Source organism: Lepidochelys olivacea (assembly GCF_965140295.1).
Source record: "Lepidochelys olivacea isolate rLepOli2 genome assembly, chromosome: 12".
In the NCBI taxonomy this organism is placed as follows: Eukaryota; Metazoa; Chordata; order Testudines; family Cheloniidae; genus Lepidochelys; species Lepidochelys olivacea.
This window is the reverse complement of record NC_140422.1, coordinates 15505618-15531354: the sequence shown is the minus strand read 5'-3', so window position 1 is coordinate 15531354 and position 25737 is coordinate 15505618. Positions and strand designations below refer to the sequence as shown.

The following is a 25737-nucleotide window of genomic DNA, read 5'->3' as shown; positions in this document are numbered from 1 at the left end:
ATAGTGTGTAGTCTGTATGGGGAGTGTCATTATCTTTGGTGGCTAGTAAGACAGGAATACACCATATTTCTGTAACCCTGTACACCATATTCTGTACACCATATTTCTGTAAATCCACAAATCTAGATGATGTCTACACTTTGAGCTAGGAGTGCGATTCCCAGCTCAAGTAGACATAGTCACACTAGCGCTCATCAAGCTAGCGCACTAAAAATAGCCACGTAGCCATGGCAGCACAGCCAGCAGTGAGCAGTGGCAGGGGCTAGCTGCCCCAGGTGCAAACCCTCAGGGACCCCTTGGGAAAGTACTTGGGGTGGCTGGTCCAGTGCCATCGCTCACTGCTGCCTAGGCTGTGGTGGCTTCTGTTTGTGAGAGAGTTCCATGAAAGCTAACGCGAGTATGTCCACTTGCACTGGGAATCACACCCCCCAGCTTTAAGTGCAGATGTGTAGCCACAGTCTGATTGTGGCATAGAGACCAGATTTGTTAATCTCCAATAAGAATTAGAGATTCTTGCTCAGCACATCTTGCACAAAAGAGCAGATGTCATCATTTGTGCAGCTCTCTGGTCTATGAGGCTAAACTTGCCTCTTCTGTAATTTCCACAGTAGTGGAAAATGGTGTAGCTCTGCTGTGAAGGGAACAGCAGGATTGTACCCCTCCTGTGTGCCAAAGAACACAGCTTAATGGGGCTTCTTGCACCCTAATGGGTTGGGTATGGGGATGAGGAATGCAGAGTTGAGGACATTGGATTTTCAACTGCATAGTTCTACTAGCTATCCTGCCCTGTGTAGCAAAAACATAACAGCCATGGGACTGCTGAAGCACTTATGAGATTGTCCCTTACACAGCGGCTAGTTACTTTGGCTGTGCACTATACTTAGGTTATGGGCTAATGGAAGCAATGTCCCCATTTAGTTCAATGTAAGGAACCATACCAAGTATTATTTAGACAATACCACCATTCTATATAATGGCTACTTGTGTGTGTGGTTAGAAGATTCTGTATAAAAATGTCCGTGGATTTTAAGGTCATGTGCTCTTGGTAAATGAGGTTTGGTATCACTGAGACTGTAGATGAATCTCCTGTTTTGAAAAGGATAGAGATGGATACTGCATGAGGTTGCTTAGCGGAAGCTCCAATGAAAGAATTCATTAAGACCGCTATCTAGAATGATGAGTTCATACTTTTGCAGTTAGAAGCTGGGTGTCTTCTAACACTAGATTTGGACATTGTTCAGTACCTATGTAGTGGAAGAGTTCATTTTACAGAACGCAAGTCCTTCAATATTTTTGGGTTCCCCCTTGTAAGTTCTAACCAGATCCAACTCTGAGTTCTGCTGGGGTCACAGCACTAGATGGCACCTATGCAGTTTTTCACATCAATAACCCCATACCCTTTCACTGTTTGTCAAGATTCCCATCCAGAACTCATCTTTGTGTTGGTGGAACTGAAGGTGCCAAAAATACATGTCCCCCATCAGTTAATATGGCTTCTGCAGTTCTGCTCTGCTAGTCCAGTAGAACTTTCTCTGCTTGTTTCTTCCTGAGTGGTGAGTCTAGGTTCTTAGCCTCCTCTTGCTTTTCTCTAGCAAATGATTCTTGGAGCATCTTTATTCCTTTGGGGATGGAAGCATAAAGTTTTAAATTTCATTTAGAAGCTGCTGCCTAATTTATATGAGAAGGGGCATGTAAACTATTGGTCTGCATTAGAACATAAGAACTGCCATACTGAGTCAGACCAAAGGTCCATCTAGCCTAGTATCCCGTCTTCCGACAGTGGCTAATGCCAAGTGCCGCAGAGGGAATTGTTACCTGCACAAAATTCTCTGTCACTCACACACTCTAGGGGCACCCACCCTTACCCCGTTCCTAGGGCTCAGGCGTAACCCTGTCAATTTAGCCACCCACTCTCGCCTTTCTGTGGGTTTGTGGGGTCTTTTACCAGTGAAAGAACCTTACCCAGCAATATCCTACCTAACTTCTATTTATTAACAATCCCCAAAACCAGACAGCACACGCTACACATACAGAGCTCACCATTCCCAGTAAGGCAGATGAACTTTTCTTCATGGCCAGTCAGGATCAGGTCCATCTGGGAGACTCCAGTTTCTACACAGTGTCATTGGCAGAGTGTTGAGGTCTGGCAGCTTTGTTCTTGGGGCTGTGTCCTGGAGCTGGTTCCCAAAGAACTTCCTTTTGGACCCCAGTTTATATAGTGAAACTGGAGTCCTGGGGTGAACCTGTACCTTAACCAATCATTATACTAAAATTTTACTAACCAATCCTAACAAAATTCTCTAACCAATCATACCCCACCACCTTAATTAATTTACACCTAGCAAAATTAATTATGTAACCAACAGAAACAATCAAAGAACCAGACAGAGGTCATACAGACAAACAATAGGGATGTGGGGACCATAATGACAAAACAATAAAGAAGTATAGATTTCACAGCTACAATTGTTGATAAATGATTTCTTGCCAGACAGCATGCTAGCAAACTTAAGTTTTCTTTAACCATCTTAAGATCTGTTTCTTTATCTGATGATAGTGGGTGCTATGAGGAGGGGGTTTCCTTCTTAACAGCCTGATATTACATTGTAATTTAGATGGAATGTGAGGATGTGACTTCCTGCTTCTAGGCTAATGGCTGCTGCTCTTTTAACCTAGCTGCAGACAAAGGCCTTATCCTTACAGTATGAACGGTAGATATAATGTGCTGAAATCAAACAGAGAGTTTGTAAAAATGACCATTACCAGGGTAACACCTGTCCATTTCTGTTGGGTTGGTGTTGGCAAAACCCAGCTCTCAGGAAGCGTTGTGGAATTGCTGAAAGAAACTAGTTTAAAACCATCAGCTGATTTAAAAGCTACTTTTCACATAGAATTTTAGTTTCTCTCTTTGCATAGAATTAAAAACTGAGCTTCAATGAGTTGTGATAACATTATCTATATTAGTGCTAGGGTTTGTAGTATGGCCAGCTACTGGTTTTATTTTTAAAAATATGTAGTTCATGCCAGAGGAACAAACAAACTCTGTGGTAAAACTATATAAGAGAGCTGTCAAGTGGATCATCTTATATTTAGGATACTGAACTGGGACTCAAAAGATCATCCACTCTAACAGTGTCTGCATCTTAATTCCCCATCTGTAAAATGGGTTAAATAATAATTCACTCTTCTGTCTGTATCATCTGTTTAGCTTGTAAGTCCTTTGGAGAAGAGATTATTTCTTACTATATGTTTGTTCAATATGGCCCCAGTCTCAGCAGGGGCCTCTGAGAGCTGCTGTAATATAAATAATAATTAATAATTGTCATTATTAAACCAACATTTGGAAACAGTTGCCACATCTGAGCTTGCTACAGTTTTTACCTCCATTTAGTATCGGTGATGTCTGTGGTAATGCTTGGCAGATGTTGTTGAATTTTTAATAGACAGAATTATAGTAAAAGCCAATTTTATGCTGGATATGAAAAGCCAGTAAAATTAATAATTCCATTCACAATGTGTCTCATTTTGTCTTTTTCATCTAGTTATATTGTGGTGCATAATACACAACTCTACGTCTAATTCGTGGTTTGCTTTTGGTTGTGGCATTGCACTGTACAGCAAACATAACACCCAGTAGCAGGATTCTTTACTAGAGAGTAAAACTGCTCTTGGCACTTTTAGGCTATTATATTTTGTCATTGCAGCTCAATGCCAAGAAGTGCAGTTCACATTATTACTACCAGTGTGTCCCATTCGTATGAAGAAGCTGAGTAGTGGGGGCAGGAGGTAAATGAGTGTAGGCGGTCCTTTCTCACTCCCTGGAGCCCTGGGAAGAATTTTGCCCTGGCACTCTTGCAGCTGGAAGGAAGGTAACTGTTCTCTCTCAGGATTTTCTTGCTTAAATGCACACTGGGAAGGCGTTGTCTTGTTCTAAAAAGACAGCAAATTTCCCCGACCCTTTCTGATATCTACGTGCCCTGCTTTCCCCATTAGTAACAATTCTATCCACTTTTCCAGAACAGTTTCTTTAATGTGGCTTAATTGTGTCAAATCAAAATGCTTTCAGACTTTTCAGTGCATCCACGCTCCCCTTCTTGGAGTCCTGTTGGATACTTCCTCTTGCAGGGGTAACGGACTATTAGAACAGCAATGAAGCTAACCCTTTCTAGTGAAGTTCGAACATGGCTCTGTAACATGGCTATGGATACAAAGGACAACTCGTTCTAACAATTCTCTATACAGAAACTGCTTATGTAAAGTAGAAGTGGGTATTTTAGATAAATAGATCTAACTACATAAAATAGTTTTATGGCCCCCTCTATTAGTGTACTATGAGCACCCCACCATCTTTAGTGTATTTATCCCCCAGGAGGTAAATAAGTACTACTGTACAGATGGAAAACTGAGGCACAAAAAGACTAAATGACTTGCCCGAGGTCAAATAGGAAGTCTATGGTAGGGCAGGGATTTGAACCCCCAACTGTCAGACAATCAGCTTAACCACGGGACTGTATTTCCTCTCTGCATTTGTAGGGGTTGAGAAGGAGTGAGCAAATCAATGGTTTATTTCAGCGGGGGCAGAACCTGGCACTTCTGCAGTTTGGGACAGGTGAAGATTTCCTGTGCTGGATTCTGGTGCTTTATAGTGTTAGGGTTTGTCTGTACAGAGCAGCAATGCGCACGATGGGGGTGTGATTTAAAAAGTGCTATTGCATTGTGCATTAATTGGTCTGTGTCAGACCCTGCTGGTGTGCACTAAAAGTTCTGTTTTGAATAGCACTACATTAAAGCACACTCAGGATCTTTTAGTGCACACCAACCATATCCTGGACCTTGTGGGTCTATGTAAACAAATTAATGTGTGGTGTATTAGTTCACTTTAGAAATCGCTACCCCCTTAGTGCACATTGCTGCTCCATGTAGACACGCCCTTATCTACCTGGAGCTGTTTCTCCTTCACCTGGTCCTCTTTAACTGGCCCTATATTTCTGGACTGCCAAACTCCCTTGATGGTACTTTGACATACAATTATATGTTATCTAGCTTTTTTTTTAATCAAGAAAACTGAGGAAGAAAACAGCATTTCATGGATTTGCAGAAAAGCCCAGCAGGTCACAACAGTCCATTGGGGGAGATTCATAGCATTCACACACAGAGATTTGATTAGAGAATAAGTCAGAGTTCTTTAGAAGAGTCACACTAAAAAGACAATGTGGTAATAGGAGAATTAATTGAATTCCTTCATTTGTTTTACATAGCCAAGTTCATTACCTTTCTTTTTTTTTCAAGCCATCTGAGCAGCAAAGATAAAAAGAACTGTCTTAGCAGTCCAAAAAAGAGCTGGATTTAACTTCTGTGTTGTTATGTAAAGCTTGATCAAATCCTTTCGTTTTAACAGACTTAACTGGCCAACAGCAAAAGGCTCGGGATTCTGGGATTAAGATTGGTAAAAGGACTGGTGCATTAGTGCTTTCTTTTGAACTATAGAAAGAACAAAGTAAACATCAAAAGCATTAAGCCATGAGTGCGGATTGTTGACTCAGTGTTGCCGCATGACAAGAGGTTAGAACTCAATAGTGGCTACTCTGTTTACTGAGTGCCATGCAGAAAGAAACAGTTTGACCAGAACTGTCTGTTATTTTCAGCACCTGCCTTTGATTTCACCGCTCTGTAAAATGAAAATTTTTGGGTTTTCTCTTATATGGTCAATGGGCACCTTAAAGGAACTCAAGGTCAGTGGAGATGAACTGAGCCACACATGTAACCTACTCTTTGTGATTCTTTTTCCTTTTTCTCCCCCTGTCACTGGTAATTCAGAATTTAGGAATACAGAATATGTGCCATACAGTGGACACACTTTTATAATACTCAGTCTGTTTTTAGCAGTAATTCCCTATTTTATGTATAGAGAATTTCACTGGAAGGAATATTATCTCTGAACCTTGAACAAACTTTTAAAGTGCCCTCACAGTACATCGTAGTCTTGAGGAAATTTTTTGAAATGTCTGCTATGGATATAAGCAATATTATCTGTAGGTAAAATATTTTTGAGCATACCTTGGTTACTTAATCTGTTATTATTTATAGTGCCTAGGAGCTTTGTGCTAGCCCAGGGGTGGCCAACCTGGGGCTCCGGAGCCACATGCGGCTCCTCAGAGGTTAATATGCGGCTCGTTGCATAGGCGCCAACTCTGGGACTGGAGCTACAGGCACCAACTTTCCATTGTGCTACAGGGTGCTCGCTGCTCTGCCCCTGGCTCTGCCCCAGGCCCCGGCCCCACTCCACTCCTTCCCCTAAGGCCCCCGCCCCTTCCCCCGAGTGAGCTGCACCCTTGCTTCTCCCCCCCATCCCCCGAGCCTTCTGCACACCACAAAACAGCTGATTGTGGCGGGCGGGAGCTGCAGGGATGGAGGGTTAGGTGCTGATGGGTGGTGCTGCTGGAAGGTGGGAGACACTGGGGGCGGGAGGGGGAAAGACGGGGGGCTGCTGACATGTTACTGTGGCTCTTTGGCCATGTACATTGGTAAATTCTGGCTCCTTCTCAGGCTCAGGTTGGCCACCCCTGGGCTAGACAATGGACATATAACAAAAGCACAGTCCCTGCCCCGGCAATTTTAAAATCTAAGTAACTCTACATAATTTAGCGTCTTCATTTATGAACGTTATAATTTCTTTCACATTGAAAATATAAATAATTTTCTAGGCATTGTTTACATGCAGTATATAAACCATTTGAGCATATATGGAAAATACGTAGGTTGCACCTTGCTATGGAAAGGATCACTTGACAAAAGATGAGTTATGCAGTCATGCACGGTTGCCTAATAGTCTTCAAGCTGTTATTACCTACTTAGTGCCATTAGTGCACATGGTACTTTACAGACAGGGAAGGAAAGGCTCCCTTTCCCCAGGACTTTACAGTTTAATAGCTATTCATCACTAATATCACAACCCACACCCCTTTAATTGTACATTAAAGTGGTTGCTCTTTTATTGTCAGCAATCTGGTGTGTAATGAGTTAACTCTTCATTTTTATGGTTTATTAATAATCCTCTGTGCTTAGCGTGTTACTCACATACAGCAAAACCTGTGTTTATGGTCCCCTCTGGTGATCATCTGTTTAGTGGCTGCAAAATTTTGAGATTGCCCATCTTTCCTTTATTAACTGCCCCCTATTAAAGCTGCCACCTGTGAAATGCATCTTCAGCTGCACACTGATCCACTCGCAGTAGCTACATTTGTCTGCCAAAACAGCTGGTCTCCACCCAGACTGGTAGCTGATAAGCTGGTTACTGTAAATTGGAAAGGGCACCAATGAACCTAGAAAAAAGGAGCAGAGGACGGCGCCAAGCAAAAACTGCTTAGTTTGGCAGATAGAAGAAAAGTCACCAAAGAACATGAGCCTGGTAGATTAGCCAAAGTTTTCCTGTGGTCAGACAAAGATCCAGGAAATTATAAGAAACAGGTAGGCTGTTTGCCATGAGTGGGAGGAAAATCTTATGGTATAAAGCACTTAAAAAAAGTAAAAATGTTCCCTAACATTAACCGTTCCTTTTAAGGAGTTTGGTATTTGGATCACAAACCTTTTACTTCTAGGGCTGTGGTTTTCAAACTGGTGTATGCAAGCTCTCGTCAGGGGGTATGCGAGAAAAATCCTGTAATGGTGGACAACATACTTTATTGAGTGAGATTTGGCAATCTAATCATGGGAATATTATGACCCTATCTAGGATGAGGTATGCGGTAGACTGCATTATTTGGAAGGAGGTTTGCAGCCTAAAAAGTTTGAAAACCACTGTACGAGGGTCACTGTTTCAACTGTAGTGATGTAAAAAAGTACTGATAAAAAGCTGTTGCCTTCCAGTTACTGTCCATAGCCTTTGTGAAATCAGTCAGTGGTCTCTGTCCATTTCCAAGAGGATCGTGACAGTTGGTACCAACTGCCACTTTCTGGCAATTGTAGCAGAGAAACCACTGATAGAATGGGCATGAAAAATGAGCTACTCTGTCACCTCTAAAAGTGACCCTTCCTCTCAGGGGCCTATTTCCGATCCTCCGTCCACTCACGCATCTAGGCAGAGTTCCTCTGAGCGGCGTCTGCTGGCTGCCTTGACACCTTCGAGGAGCAGTGGGCGCTGTCCAGGGTTCTCTGCTCGGTGTCCCCATCAGGTTCCCTTCATTTAGCCCTGTGACCTCACTCCCGTCCCTGTTATATCTTTAGTTGTTCCCTGTACTTAATTGAAATCCTGGACCTTGCGGATCCTCCCCTTAGGCTGGGGGAGGTCCTTTAGCCTGCACACTTCCCGCATCCCAACAGGAAAATTGAGACACATAGCTCAGCAGGGAGCATAGCAAGCCAGTCTAACTGTACTATACATGTTCTCTGTTTGTAGGAGTTCAGTCTCCAGAGCTGACAATCCAGCACCACCTACAAGCACCAGCATTCACTAAAATTCTTTTGAATTGCACTTTTCCCCCATAGTTTAAATGCCAGAATGTTTTCTCTTAGATTTTTAACCTATTACATTGGTCTGGAGAGATTATACATGTTACAAATTATTTAGTGCTTTTGTCTCTAGGTCTGAAGTCGTTTTACAAAGTGGTATCACCATTTTAGAGACTGAGAAACACAGACCAAAGACATTAAGTAACTTGCCCAAGGGCACAGTAGCAGAGCTAGGACTAAAAACCTGACTTGCTGATTCCCAGTCCAGTTTTCTATCCACTGGACCATGCTGGTGAGATGCTTTAAAGGTATAATACAAAACTTTTTCCAAAACCAGTAAAAGCTCCTCTTTTCTTGCCAATGACTTTTACATAAAGGTAACTAGTTACACAAAATTAAAAACGTATTAGTAACTTAACCGTTTGTTAATTTCATGATGAAGCTGAGGAAGTGAAAAAATGAGTGAGGGAGTTGCAGAGTGCAGGTCAAATTCTTTGAATATTCTTCAAAAATGTGGAAACTTTTAAAATATTTTAAATATATTAGAATATTCCCACCTCTCTTCCTTTCACGCAATGTTGGCAATGTTTCCCACTATTCTGTAGTTACAGACAAGCTACATACCAAGATGCCATAAAAAGGATCAAATAACATCAGGAATATTAAACTATCTGACCCCTTAGCCCTGCTTACATAATGAGCAAGATCTCAACTGGCAAAATATCTTCTCTAGCTACAGCTTTTGAACATCCCTGGTTCTGAGTTACCAAAAGGTCACAAAATCAGTTCAGCCCATTAGTAGACTGAGGCAGATTATGTCGTTTTTTACACCTGTACAGCCTCATGGAGTCAGTGAGGTTGCAGATGGGAGAAGCAGTTGATCCAATGTGTACAGTACTAAGATAGATATTACTGTATGTGTGCAGCAGGATAAAAATGTTGTTCAACTTTGCCCCGGGATAACCGTCATTATGACCAAAAAATAAAATTAAGGGAACACATCAGTTGAGAGTTTGAAACCAATCTTTTTGGAAAGATGATGAATATCAGTGGCTTCACTTAGTCTGCTTGAAGAACAAAGATCCTTTTCTACTTTTAATTTCCCAGCAACGATTATTGCCAGTTATTTTTCTCGTCGCCTTGACCACGGCTTCTAGAGTTTTTTATTAAACATATTTCTGAAAAGTGAGTCAAAATGCCACTCTCTCCCCTGCCCTCTCAAGTGACACCAGATTTATGCCACCATAACTGCAAAGATGCTTTGACCGTTGATTTCTCAGAAGAGAGATGTTGGTTCCAAAGTTCCCACCTTCAAAGTGGTTGTCAGGTTCCATTTAGAAACCTGCAGTCAGGATCACCTCCAATAGGCCTCACACCCTGTTTCTAGCAACGACTTCAAAATCAGTTCAGTTGTGTTTGACTTTCACAAAAATATCTGCCTTGCCAAGGCAACACATTCTTGCTGGTCTTTAGAGGTGTGGTCACTTCAGCCAGGTTTTAGAGTGCTGGGTGCTCCTCCATTGGGCTTTTGTTTAGCCCCCCATATGCATGCTGCTGGAAGCCCCTCTTGTCACGTCCAGGGATTTCACATGATCACATCTCTCATGACTGACTCTATGGCATGCAAGGACGTGATTTGTAGCAAGATTAAACAGTCGCTGCTTTTCCATCAGGGGGTTCAAAAGTAGGAAACCCATCTAGCTGGTGTCAAATTTCGAAACCTTCTCTCCTTAAAGTTTGTAAAGGGAGTCACATTCCAGGAGATCTTGGGCTGGATGTTTTAGATACAACAACCCTGTCAGCTTGCTGAACCTAACAAATACACTAGGCATGTACATGCAGACACACAGATGCAATTGCAGTAAAAAGCATATTGCTTTTGCCAGCTTGCTGTCCTAAATTCAAAGTGTATATCAGTCAGGGTGCTTTTGTATGCTTCAACTCCACTTCTGCTGCAGTTGCTACAGAAACCCAAAGTTTTACCTCAACAGGCAGAACAAGTGTCCTTTGTTACCTAGACAGATTACAGCTTTTTCTAAAGTCTGCTCTTCATAAAAGCCCAGCTTGAACAGTGGAAATTCTGACTTGCTTCAGATACTGAGGAGACTTTTATAGTTTCAAGTAGCTCCAGGGTTATATTTTAAAAGTTAAATTTCATCACATGCTTTAAGTTTTTTTTGGGGGGTGGGAGGGAAGACGTGATATTTTTAGAGGGAAAAAAGTTTTTTTTTTTCTCTCTCTCTCTCCACCTTTTTTCTTAACAGATGTTTCATCTCAATCATATCCAAACCTCAAAGCATAAGTAGCAGTCAACCTTAGTCTCCTGTGGAGAAAAAAATAAAATATCATTTGTTAGGAGGAGGAGGAGGAAAGGTGTGCGTGTTTGTGTGTGTGTAACCACAACTAGTCTGTGAGTAAAAGCAAATAGTAAATGCAGCACGATAGGGTTGTGGAAATGAACCTCAAGCAATATTTCTGCTCTCAAAAAAGCCTGGAGTCCAGCTGCTCTGGTTAGATGGAAATTCCCAACATGGGTGGGGGTGAGGGGGAAAGGGAAGAGGAAAAGAAAAACTTCCAGTAATCAGATTTTTCTTGCTCTGTAAATCAGAATCCAGCAATCCAAGTCCTCTAACCAATGGAGGATGTAATACCAAGTGCCCAACATTGTACTGTAAAGGGTTTAAAACTTTTTTTTGGGGGGGGAACAGCACTTGTAAACCAAAATATCCAGAAGGAATTTTCACAGGGCTCTGGAGAAACCTCAGAGTTTTGCTGTGCACTGCATTCTGTGCTGTGATCAGGACTACAGCCTGTTGTGGGAATGGCCGAGGTGATTCAGTGCAGCCATGAACTACTTGTATAAAAGATTTATAGGGGAGGAAAGTCATATTCCCTCTTAAGGATTTGTATGCCTGAAGCTAAAATCTGGTGGTTTGGGGTCCCCCTCCCAGCTCTTAAAGGAGTCTTTCTTGAGAGAGCAACTGCACAAATGTGGGGGAGAAAAAAGGATATTCATGGAGGAGGCGAGGGGGGTTATGCCAGGGGAAGGCTATCTTAAGTCCTAGCTAGGGCTTTGTAAGTGCCTCATTGACAGGGCTTACCCATAGCACATCTCCTGGTGCCCTGTCCTTAGACTATCAGCATCTTCTGCACCATAGCAGTCCCCCCACTACTGAAGTCTGCGGCCCAGGTTCCACTGGTAAGAAGTGAATATGGCTTAGATTACAAGAAACACTTTTTATTAAAAATCTACAGTCGTATAGCTTAAGAAACAAGATGTCTGATTTCACACAAATGGAGTAGTTTAATGGCTGACTCTCCGTTTTGAAACACCTTAACTATCTGGGACAATAAGAAGGGTTGACTTGTCCTTCAGACGCTCTTCAGCTCAGGGACTGTCTTCATCTGTGTTTGCACAGCACAATGGGACTCTAATCTAGATTGGGATCTGTGGGTGCTGCTATGATTAATAGTAATATTATTACCAAGATTGAATGCCATGCAGTTTGTGTGGGAGTCCTTAGATTGTGACATTAAAAATAAAATCTTGTATGCGCTATATAGACTTTAAAGATCTCATGCCATGCTCTATACGACTAGGGTTTTTCCACAGTATCTTTCTATAAGATTTCCCCTCTTCCTCTAGATCATTGGTTCTCAACCAGAGGTACATGTAGCCCTTGGGTACGCCAGGATCTGCCAGGGGGTACATCAACTCATCTAGATATTTGCCTAATTTTACAACAGTCTACATAAAAAGCACTAGCAAAGTCAATACAAACTAAAATGTCAGTCAGTTATACTGCTCTGTATAATATATGCTGAAATTCAAGTACAATATTCATATTCCAAATGATTTATTTTATAATCGTATAGTAAAAATGAGAAAGTCAGCAATTTTTCAGTAATAGAGTGCTGTGACACTCTTGTATTGTTATGTCTGATTTTGTAAGTAAGTAGTTTTTAAGTGAGGTCAAACTTGGGGGTACACAACACAAATCAGATTCCTGAAAGGTGTTTAGTAGTCTGGAAAGGTTGAGAACCACTGCTCTAGATTGTGATATGCAGTGTGCTGTACATCAGCCAAGTTCCATCCTGCATTAAGAGATGACTGCATTTCATTAGTGCTTTATGGCTGCAGTAACATGCTTTGGGATGAAAGACAATATAGAAATGTCAGATAGTGTGTGTGTGTTTGAATATGGTTAGCTTTATGATGGACTGTGGGGAGACACAAATTTTAGACCGTAGCTGCCTTATAGATCACAAGTATTATAGCTGAACTGAAAGTAAGATCTCTGGTTCAAGGTTGCCTGAGTGTTTCCATTTTAAAACCTTATTCTTAACTGAATTTTAGCAATCCAAGAATCTTCACTGTTTGGAGTTTGAAACTTTCCAGGCTTGGTTTCAGTACCTGAAGGTGAATTTGGGGGGAAAGTTTGAGCAAAAGCTCATCTTGATGGTTTGCAAGTGTTAGCAGTAGTGATGTTTGTGACATTTTCTGATTTGAAAAAAAAGGAAAAGTATTTTTGATGATTTTTTTCCTCTATTTTCTAGTCAACTGTATTGATGGAGGGACCAATCCAGGCACATTATAGACAGATAGACATACACTCTGTAGAGTTTAGGTTTGGATCTGAACTTTCCTGAAGCTGGAGGGATTCCTATTCACATCCATCGTGAATTATGGGGGTTTTCTAATCTTTTTTATTTTTAATAACTGGGGACACAAAACAGCCACATCTCCTCAATCTGGATCTGATCCAATGTCATTTTAAGTCAATGGACTGATGCTCATTGGGTCACGCCGTATATCCATATCTTCATTTTACAACAAGCCCAATTGACAGAAACATATGGTGTAATTGGTGTTTTTGTCAGGAGAGTGTAAGGTCGTGTACTCACCACCTGTAGCACTCCCTTGGGTTGGGGTGCAATACTCCAAAGGGTACTTGTCCCTGGCACCTGCTACTGGCCATCTGCCTCTCGCTGGGTCTTCCTCTTCCTCATAAAGTTCAGGCCCCTCCCAGGGGTCCAATTGAAAGTCCAAATCAAATGCCCAAACTAATAGCTCTTCCACCTCTCTCAGGTGCCACTGAAGTCCTGTACTGCTTGGCCCCTTCTCCTAGCACCTCCAGAGCTTCTCTGATCTAGCTTCTTCCCCTAATGCCTCCCTTCTCCAGGGACTCTGGAAACTTCCATTAGGGATCTCCTGGATCTTTTTAGTCCCTATCTTGGGCCTCTCCCACAAGAACCTACTCTGCTCCATGTTGGTTCTTCTACCTGTCTTCCAACATGTATGAGCCCTATCTCAGGGCTCCCCACACTCAGGAGCCTACGCTGCTCCCAGTGGGTTCTCCTTCCTGCAGAAGAATCCTGCCTTCTCTGTAGTATCTCCCTAACAGCTAAGCTCAACACTGTTTAAGGAGTCCTCCACAGCTGGGGTCAGTCACTCTAACTCCATTACACCCATCAGGGATTACTAAGTGCCCTATGTTGCCAGTTCATCAGTGAGGCTGAGGGATAGCTGCTAAGTCGTGGGCAAGTTGTGCCCTGTCTTGCCTTGTAGGGCCAGCTGGTCCATGATAGACAGCTTTGCCACAAACACCCTCCTGTTCATTTTCATCAGCAGGCCCTTTTCTACAGCCACTTTGAATTGAAAAGAGAAACGGGATGGGATGAGTATTTGATATGTGCATGAATCATGCAATGTGCAGGTATTCATATGAATACTTCAGAAGAGTCTAAAATGACCTCAGCTAGTCACGGCAGCTGCCATTTTATTTCTCCTGCAATTATTTAAACTCTTCAGGTAATAATAGGATGCTAGTTGCTGTAAATATACCTTCTAATTCAAATAGATTTTGTAAAACTGCAAGAATAAATGTCAGATTCTGATCTCTGTTACTCTTGTGTAAATCCAGCATAATTCCAGATGTCAAAGGAGTGGAGCACACTTAGATCAGAACCTGGCTCTTGGTATCTTACCTCCTCCAATGATTTACATTAGTATCTGAATTATACAACAATTAGTTTATTAGGTCAAATAACACAAACGTGAATTTTTCCCATCCTTCATGGCAAACCAGTTATACATAATCCAATATTTTCCGAGATAAAAACAAGAGCCAGCCTTTTCTATTTCAAAGGAAAACAGCAGCCATTTTCAGATTAAAAATAGATAGCAAAAGTGAACACACAGGCAAAGTTAATAAAGATCTACTTGGAAAAAGAAATAAAATAGCAGTGAAGTATTGCAGACCCTTCCTTCAAGGTTTGTGTGCCTAGCTCTCTCATTTTTTCCCTAACCCTACCCTCCTCTATCTGTAGTTTAGATATTTAGCAGGTATGGAGTGAAGTGTACAGAGTTCCTAAAATAAAAACCACTTCTACTGCCTTTGCTTCAATCAAAACAGCTCTGTTTTTTTGTGAATTGACTTTAGAGCCATCCTCTGAAATTAGCAAAATACTTAGGGCCAAACTTGGCCTTTTCCTGTGCTTACAGAATGCCTACTGAGGGTAAAGGGTGCTCTGTGCACACATCCTAGAGGAAAATGTGGACCTTGTATTCCATTTACTAACTCTCTTTACCTTTGTTCACTTAGCTGGAACTGAAGGAAATTTCTTGCTTTAGCAAGACTTGCTGCTTACATGTGGATTCCAAATGTGTCTCCTTCAATACGAGAAGGCAACTGATACCGTATTACACTAGATCAATGGCAGTATCGTGTGCATAATCAGTTACGCAAGATGAAAAAAATCTACAGCAAAACATTTTCCCTCTTTGTGGATTACATTCTTTGGAATCTGGTAATTTAATATTTCACATATGCTAAAATGTAAGGGTCTGCTCCTTCCGTGATTACTCATGACTTCAGTGAGATTACTGATGACTTCAGTGAGATTACATGTCTGTTGGGATTGCTCACAAGTGATGTTTCCAGGATGGTGCCCTGTCATTCATATGCCAAATGTATCTTTGATTTTATTATAAAGTATGTATTTTAATTTGGATTGGAAACAAATGAAACAGTTTAAACTCAGTGTTGTTTTGCAAGTTTGTGTCATATACTCAAGCACTTTACTCCTGATACTTGAGGCCCCAGTTCTGCAGACACTCACATGGATGCTTAACTTTCTACACTTGAGTATTCCCTTTGATTTACATGGGAATACATGTGCATAAAACTGAGCATGTGTGTAAATGTTTTCAGCCACTGTACCCTAGTGAATAATTGGTAAGTATTCCTTTGACCCAAAATACAGTGAGCATGGTAAGTTAAAGTTCATGGAACTCTGCATGCCCCGTGTTGGCATTTGGAAGTCTTAGGAGATGAAAAATACCCACAAACATGTAGGTTACATGCTATAGCACTGAAGATGGATGCTCCTGAACTATTGAGATTTTTATTTTTGGAGAGTGAAATTTAGTCTGTGTTTATTATTATAAATTTACCTATATTCCAGTAGCACATTCTGGTCACCAGTGAAAGAATGATCCCATTGTGGTAGTCCCTGTACAAACATAGATTATGTCTCTTCCCTGAAGAGTTTACAAAGTAAGGAGACAAGACAGTTGAAGGAAATATCTTTATCTCTAGTTTACAAATGAGGAATTTAGACACAAAGAAGTCAAGTGACTTACCCAAGGCCATACAGGAAATCTGTGGCCGAGCTTGCAATTGAACCAAGTCCCAGCTACTTAATGATAAGACCCCCCCTTTGATTCTATTTTACTTTGGTGCTGCTGCATAATAAAATATGCAAAGGGTAGGAATACAAAGCCTGAGGATTTGGTATCTAAAAAGCCTCTATAATAAAAGGAACAAACTGATTTTTAAAGTATGAACTATAGAGCAGTATGAATAATTCTCTGCTTAGTTTACTCAGTGTTGTCTAAAACTAAATGCTGGCAGCATTCTAAATCAGCTAGAGACTATTAACTAAGGTAAGGTTGCCAAACATACACTTGATTCATAGCAACCAAAATAATGTTACAGGATTTGTCTATATCCTTGCTTATTTTAAAAGAATAGATAGGTGAGGGTCAAGATGTTTTCCCCATGGGAAGCGCTTTTGATGAATTGGTTGACAATAGTCCACAGTTCAGGTATCTTCAGAGCCCTTGGTATAATAGCCAAGGTGGCAGAAACCCAGTATTCCCCTTGAACATCTAAGTTAGATGAGAGTGGGCTGATATAAAAGACTCCATTATTAATAACATTCCCCCTACTAATTCTTCATTTAAATAAAGGATTTTTTAGGCTCTGAATTTTTCTCCTTATGACACCTGGACCCCCCCCCAAAAAAATCTAAAGGAATAAAGAAATGTAAAGACTGCAAATATTGTGCACATACAAATACCTACAACTTATTTTGAGCTCGTAAGAAGTTATTTTTATCAGTGTTACCAACCAAAACGAGTATGTAGCAGCCTTTGAAGGGGTATTTTTTTAGTTTCAAATTATTACTTGATGTCCTCATCTGTCAGCTGATAATACTACTAGCAAGTGGTAAGTGATTGCTATGAAAGTGTCAGTTTTTACTTAAGCAATTCTTTACTAGAGAATAAATTATATAGCTTGTGATAGCAAATTGCATCCTGCTAATGTGACTTTTGGTTTGCTCACTGATCAAACACCAATCTTGCTGCTATAGGTATCATCCTGAATCATCTTAGACGAAGCTTATGAAGACTTTTTTTTCTTTATTAGATGGGGAGGAGGAAAAAATGATCTTTTTGATCTCCAGTGAGGGGGAAAAAGGCTGATCTGTTCAGGCTTTTGGCTAACACAACAAACAGTGTTTAAAATTTAACTTTGCTTAATTAATTAGTAATTCTGTTTAATGCTGTCTGATCTTTATCCAGAAGGTATTCTGAAGCTTGAGAACTGAACATCAAAGTAGGTTGGGTGAAGATGGTCAGGTAAAGCAGTTAATCTGGCAGTTGCTGTTGATGAAATATAGTGAGTTGGGGAGCTAATTGGAAATAGAAACCATACTCAGGTAAAATGCTACAAACTGTTTAGTGGGGAGAATATGAGGAATTCAGGTTTGGTGCCTCAGCATGTTTGAGCAGTGAGACAGCAAGTAGAGAGCAATTGGATTGCCACATGCTTAGACATCTTTTAGACATCAGATAGTTTTTATGTAAATAGAGACACTGGAAAATATTCTGCATTTAAAATAAAAAATCAGAAACTTGCTGATATTCTGTATCCAGAATTGGAAATACTCAGATCACATGCCGCTATATCCAACTGAAAACAGGCTAGAAAGGTCAGCTAATTGTTGCACAAAACCATATGTTTGGATATTATTTATCCATGGAAATACTTGGCCCCAATGACATTCAAGGGAACTCCAGTTCAGAAATTCCTCGTGATGACATGTCAGTAGAAATAGGTACCAAGTGGCTGAAGGATTATAAGGAATTTGGATTGTAGCTTTTTTTCTTTTTTTCCTTTTTCTTTTTTTCAACTATCAGGACTACATCATCCACAGCCACTACCCCATTTTGGTCATATACAGATGTTTCACGCTTAATGAGCACCTCTGAATAGGAAATGGACTCTTAGTCTCGCAACATCATGCAGCTTTTTTAAACCTGCCGGTGTGTAATTGAACATTGTCATTGATGTTTGTCCAAGAGCCACGAGACAAAGAAATAGCATGAAATCGCTTCTCACCATATTCACAACTTGAATTTCTGAACCGTTCAGCCCACTCCAATGGGAAGTGTCACTGTTGCAGCTCTTGCTAAATTGTGTTCTGCCGTTTTCCTACCAGACTTGAGAGGGACAATTAATTTCCCAAAAGTAAGCATGAGAGGTGGCAGTTGAATCTTTGTAGTTTTGAAGGGTGTGTCTAATTCATCAGCTTCAGCTTTCAACCCAAGAGAGCTAAACACACACTTCTGGCACCAACCCAACACAAGCAAGTTTTCCCATGTGCTTTCTCTCGTGGCTGGGGAACAGGACTGTTGCTTGGATGTTGGCTCTGTTCTGTGGATGTTTATCCTCAGGTATGTGAGAAGAACTTCAGGGAAGTGAAGTTAGAGTATCTCAGAAATATATTTCAGTCAAAGCAGTGGTATAAAAATAAAATCTGTGCTTACGGGGGAGGGTAATGTTTCTTCATTTACGTATTCAAGAAGAACGTAAAAATTGAAATTTGAAGGTAATTGCAGCTTTCAAAGTAGGCTGCTGTTTTGATTGACCTTATGCAGTGATCTAGGGTTGTCAATCATATTTATCAAATGTCAAAAGAAATTAGAGACTTGAAAAGGCAAAGGCATATTAGGTTCTCTTGTCTATCTATCCCTTTGGTCCTGACAGTTCTTGACTCTGAAGGACTGGTGGGTTGAGGGGTTTAGTGTGTGGGTGCTGGGTGGTCATGGTAGCCTGTAATACTCAGGAGGTCAAACTACATGATCTGGTGGTCCCTTCTAGCTTAAACTCTGACTGTATGACTAATTCTTCTCCCACTTTTTCTGTATCTGGAAATCTGGGGTGAAATCCTAAACCTGTTGAAGTCAATGGGAGTTTTGCTATTGATTTCAGCTGCTCAACAAACATATGGACAATGGTGGTCCAGTGAATAAAGTATACTTGGACTTTCAGAAAACCTTTGACAAGGTCCTTCACCAGAGGCTCTTAAGCAAAGTAAGCAGATAAGAGGGAAGGTCCTCTCATGGATCAGTAACTGGTTAAAAGACAGGAAACAAGGGGTAAGAATAAATGGTCAGTTTTAACAATGGAGAGAGGTAAATAGTGGGGTCCCCCAGGATCTGTACTGGGACCTGTGCTGTTCAACATATTCATAATGATCTGGAAAAATGGGTAAACAGTGCAGTGGCAATTTAATAGACGATGCAAAACTACTCAAGATAGTTTAAGTCCAAAGCTGACTGCGAAGAGCTACAAAGAGATCTCACAAAACTGAGTGACTGGGTAACAGAATGGCAGATGAAATTCTGTGCTGAAAAATGCAAAGTAATACACATTGTATAGTTGGGATTATGTTTTCCATACAAAATGATGGGATCTGAATTAATTGTTGCCGCTCAAGAAAGAGATCTTGTCATTGTGGATAGTTCTCTGAAAATGTCTGTTCAGTGTGCAGCAGTGGTGAAAAGCTAACAGAATACTTGGAAACATTAGGAAAAGGATAGATAATAAGACAGAACATATCATAATGCCATTATATGAATCCATAGTACACGCACACCTTGAATACTGCAATGTAGTTCTAGTTACACCATCTCAAAAAAAAAATGGAAGAAGTTAAGAGAAGGGCAACAAAAATACTTAGGGGTGTGAAATAGCTTCTGTATGATGAGAGATTAAAAAGTCTGGAACTGTTCATCTTGGAAAAAAGATGACTAAGGGGAATATGATAGAAGTCTATAAAATCATGCATAGTGTGGAGAAAATGAATGAGGAAGTGTTATTTACCCCATCATATAACACAAGAACCAGGCTTCACCCAATTAAATTAATAGGCAGCAGGTTTAAAACAAACAAAAGGAAATACTTCTTTGCACAACATACAGTCAAACTATAGAACTCGTTGCCATGGGAAATTGTGAAGGACAAGAGTATAACTGGGATCAAAAAAGAACTAGATAAGTTCATAAAGGGTAGATCCATCAATAGCTATTAGCCAAGATAGTCAGGGAGACAACCCCATGCTCTGGGTGTCCCTAAGTCTCTGGCTTCTGGAAGCTGGTACTGGATGACAGGGATGGATCTCTCAAAAATTGTCCTGTTCTGTTCATTCCTTCTGAAGCATTTGGCCCGAGACACTGTCAGAAGACAGGATACTGGGCTAGATGGACATTGGTCTGACCCAGTATGTCCTTTATTATGGTCCAGAACTTCAACTCTGGTGCTTAGCACTACCACTTTAACGTTACTCCTTAGCAGTGCTGCTTCATCTCCATCTTTTGCTGAAGCCCTCATGCCTTCATCTCCTCTTTGCCTTACAACTTGCTACTGTAGTATTTCCCAAACAGTGGATTACAGGAAGGGTCTGGTGGGTCATCACCACATCAGCCCTGCCCCCACAGTGCCTATCACTGCCCTCTCACATCTATTCCTTCCCCCCCAACCCCTATTCCCTGGAAGCACTCCCCTGGCTGTGGGGAGAGAGGGGCCAGCTAGAGCTACAGGAGAGGGCAGAACTGAGAGAGCAAGAGACTGGGGGGAGTCGAGCAGGGGACTCGGGGTCAGACTGGGGAGGGGAGAGAGGAGCAGGATCTGGAGGACTGAGAAGGGGAGAGGTGGGTGGAGCTGGGGGTGCCATTTAGGTAGGCTCCCACATGATCCTGGGGAGCTCACCTGAGCACAGAGGATAGGCTGCAGCTTGTGCTCTGAGCAGGCCCCAGTGTTACTTCACAGAGCCCAACCCACAAAGGAGAACTGTGATTGGCCTGTGGCACTATCAGTCTCTGCAGCTCCAGATGGGAGGAGGTTCCCCCCCACTGAACCTTACGTACCTGCTGGGAAGAGTACTGACCCATGTGAGAGGGAAGCGGGGTGTCAGAGTCCAGGATGTAGCCTGTCGTGTCTAGTGGTTGGAGCAAGAGTAAGGAATAGAAGCCCAAGGTCAGAGCCAAAGTCAGGAATTGGAGCCGAAGTCAGAGGCCAGATACTGAGCAAAGGGTCAGAGTAGCCTTGAAATGAAGCAAGGCAGGCACAAGGCTGGTTCCAGGGCAGGATCTTTTCTAGTGCAACCGTGGGCAAAGCCTTTGAGCAGCTGCTAAACTGCTGCTGCTGGATTTAAGAGCTGGTCTCCTGGCTCTTCAAGCCAACTAGAGGCTGGCAGTGCTTGTTAGATTGTCCAGAGTCTCAGGTCCTGAGTCCTGACCATACCCCCCTACTCACCCAGGCCTCCTAAGGGCCCCAAGGCCAGGTTTCTCAGGGTACTTCCAAGGGAATTCTCACAATAGGTCCGGGGCATGGATGTTCTCTACCAATTTCCAAGACCACTCATCTGGTCCATAGCCTACCCAGTCCACCAGGTACTGGAGTCTTCCCCTAACTCACTGACAGTTGAGGATTCACCGGACCAAGTGCTCCTCCTGTCTGTGAACTATTATGGGTAGTGGTGGCAGGTTGCAGCAGTTTGGGTGTGGTTTCTCAGTGTAGGGCTTTAAAATTGAACAACTATATACCGAAGGCCCCTGGGTTTGCCCATTCTGTAATCTTGCAGTGACCCAGATGTTGGTAGTCTAGTTTGGCAGATGGGTGGCTTGGTTTAAGGTTCTGATCGGAGAGCCGCATGTTTTTTCCTGTGGCCTGGATTGGGGGCAGCCCGATTGTCTTGGTCCATATGATGTTTATAGGCTTCTTTGGCAGATTGCAAGTGTTCCTTGAGCTCCCGGTGTTGGTGAGAGGTTCACCAGTGGCTGATACTGGAGAACTTACGGGTAAGTCTGGGTGGAAGCAGGGGCGAATACCATAGTTTGCAAAGGCTGGGCTATGTTAGGTCAAGGCATGGATTGCACTGTTACATGCAAATTAGGCATATCACAGCAGAGGGAGCCAGTAGTCCTAGTGATCACTCAGAAAGCAGTGAAGATAGTGGTCCAAGGTTTGATTGACTCTCTCTGTTTGCCCATTAGTCTGCAGGACGAAGGACTCAACGCCAAGGAGTCTGAGAAATTCCCACCAGAATTGGGAGATGAACTGGGGTACCCGGTCTGATACAATGTCTGTTGGTAATTTGTGATAGCAGCAGATATTTTCAAGCAGCCGTTTCCTGTGCAGTAGGAACAGTGTGGCATGGAGTCTGCCAGCTTTGTTCAGCTTTGTTCAGAGACAGAACATCAGGATTACTGAATGTCATCTGACTCAGGCTCAGGTTAAGGGGCTGTTTAATTGCAGTGTAGATATTCTGGCTCCTGGTGGGTTTTTAATTGCAGAGTTGACATATCCAGAGTGCCAAAACTAAATACAAGATGGAACACATTGTTTAGCATAAGTAGTTAACGCACATTGTAAAAGACCATTCAAGGTGAAGTGTCCTGTGTCTGAAGAGGTGTTAACAGGCCACTTCATCTTGAATGGCCTCTTACAGTATGTATGCAGTGTTGTAGCCATGTGTGTCCCAGGATATTAGAGAGACAAGGTGGGTAAGGTAATATATTTTATTGGACTGACTTCTGTTGATGAGAGTGGCAAGCTTTCAAGCTACACACAGCTCTTCTTCAGGTCTGTGCAAGGTAGAGTGTGGCAGCTAAATACTGTACAAGATTGAACAGACAGTTTAGCACAGCATGGTTTCAACCTTTTTTAATTTGCGGACCCCTAAAAAATTTCAAATGGAGGTGTGGACCACTTTGAAAATCTTAGACAGTCTATGAACCTCCAGGGATCCATGGACCACAGGCTGAAAACCACTGTTCTATGGTAATGACAACATTTCCCAGACCCCTTCAACATAGTCTGTGAACCCCCAGAAGTATGCGGATCAGAGAATGAAAACCACTGGTTTGGCATAAATAGCACATATTCTAAGGGACCATTCAAGATGAAGTGGCCAGTTAACACCCCTGCACTCATAGAACAAAAAGGGGGAGCTAGTGAGTTATACATTTTTGTAATAAGCCATAAATCTAGTGTCTTGGTTCAGTCCATGATTTTCAGTGTCTAGCAAAATTCTGAATTTAAGCTCCCAGGCTAATCTTTTGAAAGTGTTGTGAAGGTTTCCTTTGAGGATGAGGACCGATAGGTCAGCTATAGAGTGGTTGCTTTGTGAAAAGTGTTCACCCACAGGTTATATGGTGTTTTTGTCTTTTGTCATTTTTCTGTGTGAGTTCATTCAAGATTGTGAAGTCATTCAAATGATTGTCTGGTTTCACCCACATAGTCGTCGTTGGGTCATTTAGTGCACTGGATGAGGTATACCACGTGTTGTGATGTGCATGTGTAGGACCCATGGATCTTGAAAGGTGTGTTGCAGGGGTGTTGATCATTGTAGCAGTGGAGCTATGTCTGCAGGTTTTGCATCTGTTGTTCTGACAGGGTCTGGTGCCACTCTTGAGTAGGTGTGTCCTGATCTATGGGGGACTTGCTTCTGATGATGAGGTTGGGGGATTGTTTGAAGGCCAGAAGAGGGGGGTTCAGGACAGATTTCTTTCAGGATGGGGTCCCTGTTGAGTATGGGTTGTAGTTGTTTGATGATACACCATATGAGTTCCAATGTGGGGTGGTAGGTGATACTAGGGGTGCGCAGTCAGAGGGAGTTTTATTTCTGTATTGAAACAGGTTCTCTCAGAGTAGTTGGGGTGGCCCATTCCATGATGTGAGGTACTTCTCTGGTGGAGTGTCCTTGTTGATGAAAGCAGTTTTGAGTGTGTTAAGGTGTATATCCCGGGACTTTCTCCTCGAAGCATATTCTGTGATATCTGAGTGCCTGTCTGTAGATAACTGATTTCTTGGTGTGTCTGAGGTTGTTACTGTATCTATGCAGGTAGGTGTTGTGATCAATGGGTTTCTTGTATATAGCTGTCTGTAGGGTTCCATTACCGAAGCTAACTGTGGTGTCCCAGAACTTGATGCTGGTGTGGGTGTGTTCCAGAGAGTTTAATGAGTGGTGGTGGTTGAAGTTGCAGTGAAAATGTATTGGGAAGTTTAAGTCGTCTGTGTTGTGTATTAACTACTTATGTTAAACAATCTGTTCCACCTTGTATTTAGCTGTGACACTCTGAATACCTTGCCCAGGACTGAAGAAGAGCTCTGTGTAAGCTTGCAAGCTGGTCTCTCTCACCAACAGAAGTTGGTCAATCTTGTCTCATCCATCTTGTCTCTCTACTATCCTGGGACCAACATGGCTACAACACTGAAAGCAAGCTTTACATTGTAAGAGGCAGTCCAGTAGTATTTCACTTGAAGGGTGTCTGGCTCAGCTGGTGCCACATGATGACAATGGGAGGTGGCATTTATAGATCCTCTCTTTTTCTACATTCTTTTCCCAAAACCTAACTACTAGGGACCACAAGAAAAACTAATTGGTGTTAATGTCCATTCATAAATGACCATTGTGGACTTCACAGCCCCTCCTTAGTCTTTTTGCTTTCAGAGGTTGGCTATCTTGATCCATCAAATACTTTCTGAAATTGCTGTCCTCCCAAACAGACTCTAGTGTCGTGTATATCAGAATCTCTAAGCAGCTGTGCATTAGACTTGATCAGCAGTAGAGTGTATCTTTCTCAGCTTCCTGTGATGAAGCACTGTTAATCAAAATGGCTAAAATGCTTAGTACAGTTGTAAACCTCAGACCAGACTGAAACAGTGTCCATGTTTGTATTGGGAAAGATTGTCTGCTAGAGTGTTCAGTGCTTTAGTGACAGGCCACCTGAGCTAAGGTGAAAGTTTAAGTGCCCACTCCTCATGTTGAATGCATCTCTAATTAGCTTTCTGTTCCAAGCTGTAAGACATAGGTGCGTGAGTGATGCCTTGGCCATTACAATAAAACCAACCTGTTTGAAGTGAAATGTCCAGTGCTTTCTGTTACATGGAGCACAGGCGCCGACTTTACAATGTACTGGGCGGTGCTTGCCCCCTGGCTCTGTCCCAGACCCTGCCCCCACTCCACCCCTCCCCCAAAGCCCCATCCCACCCGCCTCTTCCTGCTCTTGCTCCACCCCCACCCTGCTTATTCCTGCCCCATTCCGCCCCCTCCTCTGAGCGCACCACATCCTCGCTCCTCCTCCCTCCCCCCTCCCAGCCTCCTGCACACCTCGCGAAACAGCAGATCGTGGCGGGCGGGAGGCGTGGGGAGGGAGGGCGAGGTTCTGATAGAGGGACTGCCGGTGGGTGCTCAGGACTGCCGGTGGGTGCTCAGCACCCGCCATTTTTTCCTTGTGGGCACTCCAGGCCTGGAGCAGCCACAGAGTTGGCGCCTATGACATGAAGAACAAATCAGTTATCTTTATCTAGTTTTGTAATTTATAAGGTGGTTTTTAAAGAAAAGTTGGTATTGTTACCTATTTCTGTTGTTAAAAATGAGTAACACTTTGAGAGCCTAGTTCTGCAGACATGAGTCTCATACCTTTAAAACGATAATCTCTCTCTCTGTGTCTCGCAATTATGAGCAATTGGATGGTAATAATTAACAGTCCTTGGAGGAAAACATCTGCAAGTACACTTAAGTCAGCTAATTTGTCTTTCATGAAAGAATGGAATTTCACAATTTTTCCAAGTTAATATATTTTTCCTTTATTGTGTTTCCAATCTCAAATATTGTCCAGAAATATTTTATGGTATCTTAAGGTCATAGAAG

At 42.2% G+C, this 25737-nt stretch overlaps 1 protein-coding gene across 2 annotated transcripts in view; it reads left to right on the top strand.

Annotated features, from left to right (window-relative positions):
- The window catches only part of NKD1 (NKD inhibitor of WNT signaling pathway 1), a 141963-nt gene that overhangs the window by 87070 nt on the left and 29156 nt on the right, over positions 1 to 25737 (top strand). The gene's annotated exons all lie outside the window — the stretch shown is intronic.